The sequence below is a fragment of the Spodoptera frugiperda genome, chromosome 15 (genome assembly GCF_023101765.2).
Source record: "Spodoptera frugiperda isolate SF20-4 chromosome 15, AGI-APGP_CSIRO_Sfru_2.0, whole genome shotgun sequence".
Taxonomy (NCBI): Eukaryota; Metazoa; Arthropoda; class Insecta; order Lepidoptera; family Noctuidae; genus Spodoptera; species Spodoptera frugiperda.
The window spans coordinates 10,835,208-10,850,438 of record NC_064226.1 but is presented as its reverse complement, the minus strand read 5'-3'; the positions used below and the strand labels follow the sequence as shown (position 1 = coordinate 10,850,438).

The 15,231-nt window shown below is 35.8% G+C and overlaps 1 long non-coding RNA gene across 1 annotated transcript; it reads left to right on the top strand.

The window, feature by feature from the left end:
- The first annotated feature begins 5,159 nt into the window (after positions 1 to 5,159).
- On the top strand, positions 5,160 to 6,047 carry LOC126911450 (uncharacterized). The gene is made up of 2 exons (XR_007705991.1): positions 5,160 to 5,460; positions 5,744 to 6,047. It is a non-coding gene; the product is annotated as an uncharacterized LOC126911450 (long non-coding RNA).
- Positions 6,048 to 15,231: the final 9,184 nt, after the last annotated feature.

Here is a 15,231-nt window from a genome sequence, read left to right as displayed (position 1 = left end):
TCATGTATTGAAGACTCGCGATTGAGAGACCACCACCATGTCGTGAGTCACGGACTTACAATTTATTTCTAACCTTAAATCTTTAATTGGTTTGACCGTAGTACGTCTGTAGCCGCGTAGCACTATCCCGTAGAACAGATATTGATGTTGGAAAGTGAACCTTGTGACTCACACTCTCATATATTACGGTAATGATGTTGTGTTAGCTTTATACGTAGGCAGGTATGTACTTATAGTCAGCTAGTACAGTGATCACTATGGCTGGTAGACTTTAAATGTTACTGACTTACCAACGATTGTTCGTTGATGTCTTTTTGTTCACAGTTTTTGTTAGGGCTATAAAATCGCAATTAAGTGTACCTTCTACGGTTTTCTGTTACTAATAGTAGTAATCTAGTCCTTACATTATTCAATTTTGTTTATCCTGTCGATGTAGTCATCATGACAAATGGATACAATACACACGCTAGTCACGCTACCAAGCGAAATTTCTACTTCGCAAGCGAACGTTTTCCTCGTATTCCCAGAACGGTTCGCGCATTAATAACTGGCTAAATATCGCAGAAACAAACATCCTTAACCATTCTAGGAAGTGATCATTGCTGATGATGATGTCTCTTCCTTAATGACAGGTTGCATATGGCCCGGCGATAATAACATTGTTATTGGGCGATATTTTAGTAAGCTCATCAGTTCAGGTAGATCGGCTGTACGCCGGTAATAGGGTCTGTCGCCAAGTAATCGCCGTGTCCGTAGATAAACAGTATTTTGTTGTTGCGGACACTTACGTCAAAGAGTAAGCTGTAGAAAAGACAACTAGACAAGGAGTTTTACGTTTTTATGTTAGTTATTCTCAAAACTAATAACTTTTTTTTACTTATTATTGATTCAGATTTTACACGTAAAAAGTTAAAACTGAAAATAATATTTTTAATTATCTAGTACAACAAACACTATAAAGTTGGGAGCAAATATGGAGAGTTAGTAAGTATTTTAAATGATAGATCAATTAAATCACCTCTCTTCAGCTTGACGAATGTGTGCGTAAAATGGGCCGAGCGATAAAATGTTGCAGAGACCCTTCAAAATGAGCGTATTAGACAAGTTAATAGCAGGAAAGTGGCCCTCACATCTGTGATGAGTTTATAGCTAAATCTATGTAACGTATCGAAGGCTGTGTGTCGTTTAATGTAGCCGCCAGCTACCGAGAAGCGATCGTCCTAGCGGCGAGCGGGCCGGGGCGTGCCCAATCGCTGAGCCATCAATCTGCGCCACCCTGTAGAGACATTAGCTCGACAGACATTTTCGTTGTGCGATTAGTCAGGAATCCGTTTCCGCTCGTTTTTTACCTATCTTCCTTCACATTTTTCACCTTCCCGTTGTCGCTTTGTTCTTTGTATAATTTTTGTCATTTTTTTTTCAGTCTATAAATAATATAGGGCTCTATCATGCTCCAGGATCTTGCAAATTGGTAGGGATTTAAATGTTCATATTTATCTGATTTCATCGTGTTATAAATGTAGTCAGTGGCACAGTGATGTAATGTTTATATTAAAGTTTTCACTGGAATAACAAAATTAAAGTTATTGTCAAAATCGCAATGCAATTCCTCGCGTAATAAAATCACACTACAAGGAAAGCTTATAATTACGAAACCTGCGGCTCCAGGCTCTATAATTATTGGCAATAGAAACTTTTACTAGTAATAAACTTTTATGTAGTTATGCATTTATGCTCAGAAAGATGGAGGTTTGACATACAAGTTACAGTATTTTTATAGCTGTTGTAACAAAATATTGCTTGTAAAGTTATAAGACATAATGCTGAAAACTTTAAGAGCGTCCGCTCGTGCGCATTTAAATTTCCAAGCACAAAGTGAGTTAATAAACTCAGTTGTTGTTCCGTCGAAGTACAAAATTAAGTCATTATACGGAACGACAAGTATTATTTAATTAATGCGTGGTTGGTACAAAACAATGGCTCGATTGTTCCACTGAGCGCTCTGTCAGAGAGACACGTCGCCGCGCGCCGCGCGCCCACTGCGCCAGTGCGCCCACCGCCGCTCCGCACGACAAAATTGTGCATTAGACACGGATGAACTCGAACGATTACATAATAACATTCAACTCTAATGTTTATTTTTATTTTTAATCCGTAATCATTGAAATCAAATTAATTATAATTACATAGGAAGATAAGTTTTATTTAAGAGTCTTGTGTTTACAAAACTTGTGTGTATTGATCTCATAAAGTTTGAATGGTAAAAGATGAGATAACGTTCAAAATGAGATAAGTTTGAGTACGTCTGCCAGTCTGTGGCAGTACTTTGTGTTAGTCAACAGCGACATGGTGATGTGGTAAATTGATTGAAGTTGAACATTAATATAATTTAGAAGAGATGGGTGCTGGAGCACTGTGTAGCGTTACAGGCGGGGACGCGTCGCGTCTCTATGGCAACGGGTTGTTCCGCCATCTTGCCCGGCTTTTTGTGCCGACGACCACCCAACACGAAGTCGCTACATTATTTTATTGTACAATAAACAAATTTATTGCTCCACATGGCTATTTATGTTTTTATTTATAAGGGTTTTTGTTAACAGCCGAAAGAGATGTTAGTAATCTTTCGTGGGTAATTGCGTTTTCAAGTTGTAAAGGTTACGGTTGTATGTTTACTACCTGCCCAACAAACATTATGGCTGCAAATAGAGCTTACTTTAGAACCTAAAGTGTTATGAAGGTAGAATAGTAGCTGCAATTATAGATTCAGGCGCCAAAAGAGTGTTAGTAATAAAATATAACGCTTATAGTAACAAAGCAGGTTTATAAGAGCAATATATGGAGGTTAAACGCGTAGAGCAGCGATTATTATCCCTACAATACAGACCAAAGCTTCTGTGTTATAGCTTTGAGCGAATTTTACGACTATAAGATCTATATAAGAAATTAACATTTACTATTAACTTCTAAAGTTCTAAGCAAGCTACCACAAACTCTTTCGGAGCGCTGATAGTTGCACAAAAGGAGCATTTAACGCTACTAGCTCTACAATGGTGTTCATTAAATCTTTTACAACACCAAACTCCTAAAGTGATACAAAACTCCCTTGTATGATTTAGGGCTGAATAGTAGCGATATTTCTCCCTATTATAGAACTTGTAGTGTCAAATATAGCTTCTATATTACTTAAGGTTGAATTATTGAGTTCGTTACCACTTTAGTACCTCTAATTGGTCACGTGACGAACGTAAAATGGCGTCGCAACATAGTTCCTCTCAAAAGCGTTTTAAAACTTGGAAAATTCAAAGTAGAACCGGTGGAAATAGACGGAAAATTTTGAAAGATTATCGTAATATTTTAAACTACAACGTTGCAAATGCAAACTTATCGCCAGATAACCTGAATGAGAATGGAAGTGTCACTACACGCGGTCAAGTGGGGAACTTACTTGAAGATGAAGGTTCCGCATGTAATGGAAGTGATATCGCAACTGCAAGTTTTGATGTTTCTGAAGAGGACCGATGTTATTACTCATTGAGTAGTGATGATGAGGATGATCCGAGTGAATATATTAAGAATCTTCATTTTAGTGAAAAATTGAGGGCATGGTCCATTGAGAAAAATATTACACAAACTGCTATGAAAGATTTGCTGTTAATCTTAAATGACAGATTTGGCATGATTCTACCAAAAGATCCTCGAACTCTTTTACAAACACCAAAAAATATTTTAATAAAATATTTTATGGTATATATGTATTCAAATCACAAATCTTTTTAATTTGGCAAATCAAACGATAAAAAACAATTTAGCACTCGTTCAGCTATGAGATACGTGTACTAGTCATCCGTAGGCTAGGTAGGGTTTTTGGAAAATAACTACGGATCCCCAAATTCATGCGGCCACCATTTTTAGATACCTAATGAAGTTAAGTAAAAACCGTAAAACGTACGAAACGAAAACTTAATACAATGAAGATATTTATTTTTCTAGCGTTCTAATACCAGGGTCCCGACACAAGTCAATAGGCAAAGTTTTGTTACATATTTAGTAAAAAAATGTTTTTCTCCATGTGAAGCAAAACATTTTATTAGATAAATACACAACAAAGAGTGGGCGCTTCAATTATTTGCCAATAATATATACACATATTCACAGTAAACTTACCTTCGCAATGAAAATTCCGCTTCAGCTTCCACTAACAACGATTTAAAATAATACACCCAACTCCGCCATTTATTTTCGTAAACACAAAATGTGTTATGGTTGTTTGATAAATCTTCATTCATTTAACATATTGCAACGTTATAAAATAAAACATACCGCATTAGCCGGCTATGAAAAAAAGTAAATTAGACGCTAAAATTTCTTATTGTAGATCTATACTGCAACTCAAGGTGTTACAATTTACCTTATTGCCACCCTCTAACCGCTCAAACAGTAAGTAAGGTACATCATAGATCTACTATGCCACTTACGGAGTTTATATTCATACATTTGCTCCCTTTATAGCGCTCAAAGCAGCATGTAGCTCTACCATACCGCTTGAGGAGTCACTAGTCACTTAAATACTACTCTTACAGCGCTTTAAGTCTCAGTTAGCGCTACTGAACCTCCACAATTGCTCTACTATAGCTCTTAAATTCATTCTGTAACTCTACTATATCGCCACTGTGGAACCTAAGGCTATAAGAACTTGTGCCCAATCCAGGGGTATAATAGAGTTATAGCTCGCTATAACTCCTATGTGATAGCACTTATTGATGACCTTAGGATCTGTTTAGCTCCTTTATATAGCTGTTATAACTCTTATATTAGCGCTTAATGTTAGTTGGGTGTGACCCTAGACAGCAGTAATGACATATCTTTCGCTTTAAATGTAAGGTAGACTAAGTAATACAATGTAAAAAGTACTTACTTTTATGATTACTGTAATAGAACCTGAATTTTTTTAATCCAGCTCTTCGTCTAGTTAGTCGCTTTCGTACTTCAAAACTAAGAAAATCGAATTAAAATAAAATACGAAAATTAACGTGAAGAAAACAAAATTAAATTAATTCCTAAATAGATTAAGTAATATTACCATCGGAGGCTATAAAAGAATAAATAGTAATCTATAAAAGAAATGCTTACGATTGTATAATTAGATTACAAAAAAATAAACCGACTTCACTAAAAAAGTTAAAAATAACTTTAATTTCGGAAGTCGGTGTTTCTCGGTATTATTTGTTTGTTACACCGACTTCCGAAATTAAAGTTATTTTTAACTTTTTTAGTGAAGTCGGTTTATTTTTTTGTAAAAAGTATTTTATTTCACACTTTTTAGTCGGTTAAAATTCTCCGTCTCAATAACTACTTTATTTATTTGTATTGTCACTTAATTAACTTTATTGTGATTTCTATGTGAGTATGAAGTTCCATTGGCCATTTCTGGTCTTCTTCATCAGTTCCACCTCTTCAAAGGTTAATTTTTGACTGTAAATGCTTCAATTCTAGATAAATATACCAAAATCACTATATAGTTCCCTATAATATTTGAGGAGTTCCCTCGATTTCTCTAAGATTCCATCATCAGATCCTAACTTGGTGACAATGGGACCACCTCAGAACTATCTACTTTCGAACAAAAAAAGAATTTTGAAAATCCGTCGACAATTGACGGAGTATAACTTTATTGTGATTTCTTGTGAGTATGAAGTTCCATTGGCCATTTCTGGTCTTCTTCATCAGTTCCACCTCTTCAAAGGTTACTTTTTGACTGTAAATGCTTCAATTCTAGATGAATATACCAAAATCACTATATAGTTCCCTATAATATTTGAGGAGTTCCCTCGATTTCTCTAAGATCCCATCATCAGATCCTAACTTGGTGACAATGGGACCACCTCAGAACTATCTACTTTCGAACAAAAAAAGAATTTTGAAAATCCGTCGACAATTGACGGAGTATTCGATGAACAAACATACAAAAAAAAAAAAAAAAAAAAAAAAAACATACAAACAGCCGAACATAGTACCTCCTCCTTTTTGTGAAGTCGGTAAAAAACAAAGCGCATCTTTTAATTCCAAGGCAAAAAGTCTTATTCCCCTTTTGGTATTTGCCGCAATTGAGTATCTTATATAAAAACTATCTTCGGCGTACAAAACCTGCGCATGAGTGACGGTTGTCAGTCGGCGGAGAATGAGTGACAGCTATCTGGAAACCGTCCAGCATTATCAAACTGTTAAAGTGGATGCCCTTTCATGCCTCGTGTTTATGAATACTAACTTAGTCAGGTATTGTTTTGGACTCACATACGTGCCGACTCTTGCGCATTGATGACTTATGAATTATTTTATGAGAAGTTTACTGTAAATGTCTTCTATATTATAAAACTGACATGACAACCAAGACGTAGCGACAAATTCAATTGAGGGAATTAGTACATCCCAAAAATAAGAATAATTATTGGTAGACAATTTTAGTTTTTAAAGCAGTAATAACTAATAATTGATAATGTTGAAAATATACTCTGTCCAAATATCCCAATTATGGAGAAAAAATAATAGTGCTTCCAGTAAGTATAGTGCAAGACTTCTTTTATATTTAAGGGGTCGACGTTAAGACTGTGCAAAAGAAGACATAGAAAAAATGTTCACTAGTTGTACCTGGCACTTCACATTCACAAAAAGCATTGAGAATAAATAAATTCATTAATCCGAGAAATAATATCATCAACAGCCTATTCATGGACACTGCTGACCAAAGCATCTTCTCGCATGGGGAAAGTTTTGAGCATTAATCACCACGTTTGCTCAATGCGGGTTGGCGATAACAGCCCAGGTTTCCTCACGATGTTTTTCTTCACAGTTTGTCAGTGGTGTTTAAATAATCTTAAAATGTACAGATAACTCGGAAAAAGTCACATGAGTACCTACTTGCCGTGTTGGTAGGTTTCGAACCCGCGCTCTCATGCATGAGGAGCGGGCGTCTTAACCTCCAGGCCACCATGACGTCTCCACCGAGGAGGAGTTTGTGAAATAATATAGTCAAAAATAATTCAATAAAGTCCCTTCCAGTTTAGAATTCTCCTATAACTTGATAATATTGGCAACACATAGCAAACTTGAAGAAACATAAAAAAATAATAAAACGAAGACGCCAGTAACCTTTTAATTGTCATTTTAATTAACTGGCGCGTAAACAATAATGGCTAGAACTGGATCGCAGCCTGTATTATTTTATTTGTTTATACTTCACTTCATTTCTTGATAGTACCGCCGTAAGCTGTGCACGGGTATTGATTAAAATAATTTAACTATCAGCGAGTACACGTTAAGGCATTACAAACATGTATTAAGTATTAATTAAGTTGGTAACAAAAAATAGATTCTGTATCATTAATGGAAAATATCAGTCGCGCTTGCATTATGGATGCCTGCGCCACTGTGCCTACGCTACCGGTGGTTATTGCCAGGACACGTTTAGTAAGAATTTATACGATGAACTTTGTTAAAATAAATATCTAGAACAGTTACCTTTTTCTTAAAGTTATTGAATCTATATATTTAATAAATAAGGAATAAAAATATTGGTTGCCAGTGACTGTGGATATTAACAATACTGCATAAATTCCGACACTAGTTTATATCTACTTTATAGGCAAAATAAATAAGTAATATAACCTTCAATACATTCATTTGTCGTAGATACTTCGTAATTATCATGTCCTGGTCCAGACCAAATACAATAAATCGGTCATGAATGAATGTACTATAACTCAATTGAGTATCACGTGTGTGACAGATGAATAGATAACTACGCCAAGTATAGTAAACAATAAAGTATCGTCGTAGGACAATCCTCGGCTATAAATTTACCACAAACGCTACAATGAGATCGCAATATCAGATAAGCGGTGGTCGGTTGTCAAGCGAGTGCTTACGGATCATATGGTGGCCCGTTTTCCTTTTACTTACGCGGAATATTAATTGGCTGATTCACATTTCAGGTGACGATAGAATCAGAATCGAATGAGTCTGCATGTCCTGAATAAATGTAGAATGTTGGTGCCCCTACATTGGAGCAAAGTGGCAGATGTAGTGAATTATAAGGACATTTAGATGCATGTCCATAGGCCGGCCAGCATAGAGACGTCAGGGGACCACCCACGGTGCACCTCGCTACTCGCTACTCCGTGATACTTGGAGGGACTTATCGTACCATACTAAAGAGATATTATTAAAATAACACTTTGAAGCGCTTTGTTATGATTTGTTTGGATTGTAGCACTGATACGATGTTCTCGGTGATGAAACGACAGATATTTTACTTCGTAATCAGTAATTTCAATGAAAGGAATAAAATGAACAAGCATACTGTCCGTGTAATGTATACGACGAGGTTCCTCGGAACATTAAAAACTTGCACAGGAATTGCAAGTCAATAATGTGAAAAGAATTCCTGGATTCTCAACAATACAACGTACTCATATTAAATGCAATTTTATTTATTTCTTGTAATAAATGAAATACGAGCTTAAAACGTATTGGTAAACGCATTGGTTGTACCTAATTAATCAAACAGTGAGAGAGATATCACATTGACTTATTATGCGAAGGAAACAAATTATGATCGCGCAACTGTTATAATTTATTTGGAGTTCAATTAACTGACTTTGTTATTTATTTAAAGTGAGTAAGTAAGTATAAACTCGAAATATTTCATTGAGTAAATTAATAGTCTTACTTTAAAGTACATCACCTAGGTGTTCCATTTTTTATGACGAGTAAGTGACGGAACATTGCCGTTTCGTGCACAGTTGTCTTTGTTTCTAACCAAGATGCAAGCAATTGTCACTTGTAGACCGACACTTGATTTTGTTCTTAGGTTTCATACATTCGTCAATTGAACCGTCTCGTGGATATTAGGCTTTAGGAGTATTAATAAACTGTACCTAAGTTAAAGGCACATCTTTGTATATCTGTTTGGGGAATATAAACGTGATGTTTATGTCATTTGCATATATTATTATGTGATCAAGGTTTGATTGAATGACGTGACGTAAGTCGCAACGCTACCTGGAACTGAATTTTATGTATTGTTTATGAGCTGATAACATCAAAGTGATGCGTTGTGACTGTTGACTGTTGACACCACTATCTGCTAGTACTTCCCTTTCCTTTGTCGACTTTTACGACTTGTCCGGCATGATAAGCAGGTGACTCTGTTTTTAATGTTCTCCACAGAATTTAAGTACTTATAACTGTTGTTTGTTTATCTAAAGGTTTCGATTTAATTATCATATATTACACGTATCTTCCTACTTTAAAATATGTATAGACATGTCGTGTAATTTTTGTCCACATTATACGATATACTGATATGTAAAGTTAGATTCAAAAGTTATCTATGAACGTGTCATTGTGATATCTCGCTGATTTTGTTTTGTCTACGGGGTAATCGCAGACATAATATGCATAATTCGTGTTGTACAATTCTGCGTTATGTCTATGTGTGAAAAACTTATACCATATATTGTTAACATGAGATCTCGTATAATGTTTGCGAAAAACATTTTTCTTTTTTGTAAATGTCAGTAGTTTGTCGCGATGCGAATGTGACATGTTAATTGATTTTATTTTTAATCGAATAGCGACTTACTACGTCGTCTACGACACGCGACCCACTTTACGTAGCTACTACTCGCTACGTAGTGAATTAGAAAATATGCATGTTTGTCTAATTGCAGGCTACGGCCGCCGTAGCACTGCGTAGCATGGCGCGTCCGTTATGCGGCGCGCGGCGTCTGTGGCGATAGTAAGTCAAAGCAACGTGCAGGTAAAACAACAAATTGTTTAATTCAGTGTATCGTGCGTCTAAGTCGGCAATTTATCCAATTAGGCGTCCGCTGGACCACCCACCGCGCTCCACTATTAAACATAAATTATAAATAATTTGGTAAAGTTTATTTTGGCTCCAGTCCTCACTGATTGCTGCGGTTAGGAAGCTAGTGGATGAAATGTGTTCCACTCCGCAGGATATATTTGTGTTTGGTTTATCTTAAGTTGGGTTTTATGGCTTTGGAGCGCTGCAGTCGTATTCCAAAGAGAAGTTACATAATTATACTGCGTGTCTATTAAAAACTAAGTTTACACACACTTTGCGTGCGCAGTCGTTGTACATAATTATGGCGTTATTATAGAATTAAATTAGTTCAATTCATTTAAACTAGTAATTACCATAGTAAGCATCATAATCACAATAAGCCCAAAGAAATGACGTGTTTATTGTGCGAAGTAACATTATAGTTAAGAACAAAACGTTTATTAATTTGTTGCCTGAAATCAAATACTTTAACCCGTAAACGTTAATTTAGTTAATGATAGAGAAAACGATACTGTGTGGCGCCGCGCTACAGTCGCAAGCAAGGAGCTTTATAGTAGGCACGTAAATTAACTGGCACTCGGTTCTAAATCAAACAATTTATAGCAGCAACTACTACATTATTTAACGAGGGGCCGGCGTGACATGTTTTTATCAAGATGTCGGTGCGAAGCGCGAGGTGCGAAACCGAAGAGCGTGCAATTAAAATACTCCAAGTGGTTGATTTACGTCGGACGCGCACGCGCATACTCCAACCGTCTCCGTCTCCCGAGAACTAATGTACGTATCAACTGCAAACATACACGTTTTATTGTTCACCCATTCATAATGGCGTAAACACATTTTACGATTCACCCGGACGTGAGTTTGTAAACGGCAACAATGTATCACGGACTGATTCATTATTGGATTCCTCTCGTATGTTATTGTTTCTATGGGCTGTGGCAGAACAAACCCATCGAGCTTGATTTACTAAAGTTTACAATTAAATAGCTGTAACTGTGTACAAAAATTGTAGGCAAATTCTACTAAAACCAAAACCTTCTGAGCTGGGTTACTGGCGAAAGTTACTTTAACTAGTACTACAAATGACGTATTGTACGTACCCGCAATACCTATAACAAAGAGAGCCAACTGTTCTTTGAAATGAAACCCCGCATTTTAAATCCAAGTGTAAATTCATCAAACGAAAGTTGCATGAATAAACGTGATTACAATTTTTAAAGTGATGCTATTTTAAATGCCGTTCGCTGTCAAATAACTCAGGCTATGTGTCATTCTGTCCTTGATCTGTCTAATAGAGAGTGCGTGCAGAATTACTGTATTTCTGAATCTAAATTCATCTTGTGACACGTTTCTCAGTTTACGAGGACTATAAAATGGTATGGCGACATGGGCGTCAGGCGTGCACACTCACAACATGTCAATGAGTCGCCGGTAATCCCACTTGGCACAGTCAAAAACTATCTGGAAGCGCCCAGCCAACGATAATCATTTAACCACAGCCTGCCTTACACGGTCCTTCAAATAAATAAAGGTAATGCGTATTTAATTGGCCCAAGGATGTCCGACGCCATATCTAGTCGTGTTTAACTCTGTGTATGCAACGATTGGCTAAAATTCAGGCATTGGACGTTGCAGCGCGAGGCCATAAATTTGTCAATGTCACGCCTGTCGGCAGCACGACTACTACTAATTTTTATTAAACAACGTGATCACTGACTGGAATGCCAAAAGGTAATCACGAATGCGAGTTAGATGCATATCGCCTACGCCATTTTAAAGGAATAAGTACATGGTACATCCTTTGCTGTAATGATTATTATCTACGTATTGTATTGTATTATGTATTTGGAACTTGGACTGTCACAGTGTCAATAGTCTTTGATTTTGATTCCAAAAGCCAATACCTATTTATTAATTATGTAAATATAGTTTTAGTACCCAGAACGTTTAGTCAGAAACTTGTAAAGCTCTAGTGTTCTTCCATACTCGGGATATTAGTATAGATATAATATTATTGAAAAGTAAATGGTATTTCTATTATCTAACAATATTCCCAAGGTCTGATCTCATAATTGAAACGTTTTGCAGGATGGTCTCAATCCCGTACCTCACGCGAGATTCTTAGAAGATGTATAAGAGAGACACCCCGCTGTGTCTTCGCCCGAAGTGTCAAAATGTCCAACTATAGCCACCCTTAAGAGACCAAATAACAAGAATGCTTTCAAACTGTAAGCTTTTGTAAAGTAACCTTTAAGGGCGAGGAAATAAGACATATTCTATTATAGTTTAGTGATATTCGTGAAATGGTGTAGTATATTTGCGGTCCCTAATATCGCGAGATCGATCTATCAGTTGCATTCACATTATGGGTGGAATGGATTCAATAGGAACGTTTACACCTCCACGGTTTCTGGGAAGGCTGTACACTCCGTGAAATCGAGTTGTCGTCAGGTGTGGCTTGAGATGTTAATCCGATCGACTTTATATTACCTGTATAGTGCACTAAAGTTTTATTGTTGTTACTAGCTTTTGCCCGCGACTTCGTTCGCGTGGAATAGTGACTTCCGGAAAATTTTTGGTTTTAACCACATAGTTCCCGATCTCGCGGGATCTCTTCAAAAATGAGATGTGGAAGATATTCCAGGGAACTCTTCAAAAATCAACATAATGAGCTCTGCGTTTGAATTTAATAGATGTATACTCACTTAGGGCATTGAAAAAATATTTTAAAAACGGACTTAAACTAACTTAAAACTAAAGAAAGCTACGAATTACGAATTTATAACAATTAATAAAGAAACTATATTACAACCTATCCTCTATGCTATAATAACCAAGCTTAAACTAAATAATTTAAAAGAAACGACTTAAATCTAATCTAATTAAAAAAAAAATTAGACTTACAATTTTATTAAAAAAACTAACTACAGTAGTTAACTACTAATAATCGATATCAAACTAAACCTACGTTAAATAGTTTAACCAAAAAACCAGGAAAACCCAACAAATAAACTTATTAATTGACAAATACAACGAAACCAATTTAGAATATACGAAACAGCAGGACCACTACAGACAAATAATCATACGACTGATAATACACTTTTTCTACGATAGTACCGAAGCGCTCGGCCGATACCCAACCAAATGAATGTAACGAAACCATAGCGCGATCTATTTCGATCCCAACGCCATCTATCGAGGATGTCCATCTAGAAAGAGACTAGATATTATTTTTTTCATACCTTTTTACTATTTATTTACTTTTTTTCGATGAATTAAAACAATAACATGAACCGAAGTCGTGTAACGATCGACATAGAATTATCTATACTCCGTTAGAGCATTTTCTTTGTACTAAATGTTTTATTATATTGATATTATTTTTTTCATACCTTTTTACTATTTATTTACTTTTTTAATAAATTAAAACAATAACATGAACCGAAGTCGTGTAACGATCGACATAGAATTATTTATAAATAATTTATTTCTTATTTTTATTTTTTGATTTTTGAAATAAAAATATATCTATGTCCTTTCTAAGGTTCTAAACTATATCTGTACCAAATTTCAACTTCAAATCCGTCAAATAGTTGCGGAGATTAATGGTATAAGCATAGAATGTTCGACGTGATTCTTTAATTTGACATAACTTTTTTATTTATGAACCGATTGACATGAAACAAACACTAAATGTAAATTTAAGCATCCCACAATATATTCGTGAAAACCGCATCCAACTCGGATCAGCCGTTTCTGAGATTAGCGCGCACAGACGAACAGACAAACAGACAAACAGACAAACAGACAAACAGACAAACAGACAAACAGACAAACAGACAAAAAAAAGTTAATTACATTTTTGGGTTCGACATCGACATAACAATAACCCCTGCTATTTTTTTTATTTTTATTTTCAATGTACAGACAGAGTTTTCTACGATTTTATTATATGTATAGATAGATTAGATCTTATCTATCAGTGAGATATCTTTTATCCAAGCTCGTTAAAACCCTCTTGATACGCCTACATAGATGTGGTTGACATTAATATTTTAAGGTATTTTCATAATTGTGAAATACTGTGGAACCGTAACTAAATATCTGGCAACTGTAACTATTTCGTATGCTATTTATAGATGTTTATGGTTAATTGAGTTCATTAAAATCTTAGATAATGTCAATAATAAAGAATGGAATACACGAAGGCGCTCCCTGACCGGGAATTTTTTACTTGTAATGTCACTTAGATTTGGGTATTACCTAGCTCATATCATTAGTGATATAATTTAACTAATATCATACCGCAATATTCAAAATGAAATTAAATTTACAGCGCTAGAACGAGTATTCTTTCTATGGAAGCTCCCTGATGCTCCCTCACTCTCCGTGACAGGATAAGAAATACATTTATTAAAAATCCCTTTTTTGAGATCAAGCTCGCAACTATTGATAAAGATGACCAAATTCAGTCCGTTGCAATTTTTATGATTGTTTGGTTAATTAAGTAAAGATGAGTTACCAGCCAAATCTGGTTTCAGGCCTAGTTTGACGTTTGGCTTAGGCTAAACTAGTCCAAGTTGACGGAGCCTCGCTGAACTGGGCCCTATACCCCTAGGGTTTAAAGTAACCTAAAAAATGGCATGATGGTGAAACCATTCTAACCTATACTCCTATCATGTCGCGATCTATCGTCTAAAATGGACTAGAAAATGGGTTTGGTCGGTAACAAATGCACCAAAAAAGCTTTTTATTGACATCATAATCTGACTGGTTCTGCTTTCAGACGCACTTAACTTTGTCATAACGATAACCATTTTTTATTATAAGTATTATTTTATTATACCGATTGTTCAATCTTGATCATTATAGCTTAATATGCAACTGTAATGCTCACTAATGAAATGCTTGAGGTTTAGCTCGCTTACGTATATCTTTTTTTAAGATTTCAAGCACACGATATGGGTAATGTCGTAGCATACTAATACAGCCTTTATTTGGCAATGCCCCGATGTGGATTATATTCATGTCGCGTTTTCCAAAAACATGGTAGTTGAGGAGCCAGTAGCCAGCCTGCTCAATAGGCTCGGAGCACCGGCAACCTGTCACATCTGTCATTCCAACAGACTGAACTGACACCACTGGTTATGGATTATCGTGCCGATTATGACTGATGTACGATGTTATCTTTGATGGTCGAGATTGTATGCAAAATACTTTGTAGTTATGTATGAAATAAGCACTGTTGTTACCTTTTTTTCAGAATGTATCTGAAATGTAGTTGTGAATGTTAACATTCGTGGTGATTGCGCAACGATGTGACAATCAGTGATCAGTTACAACAGTGTCTAGTGTCGAGT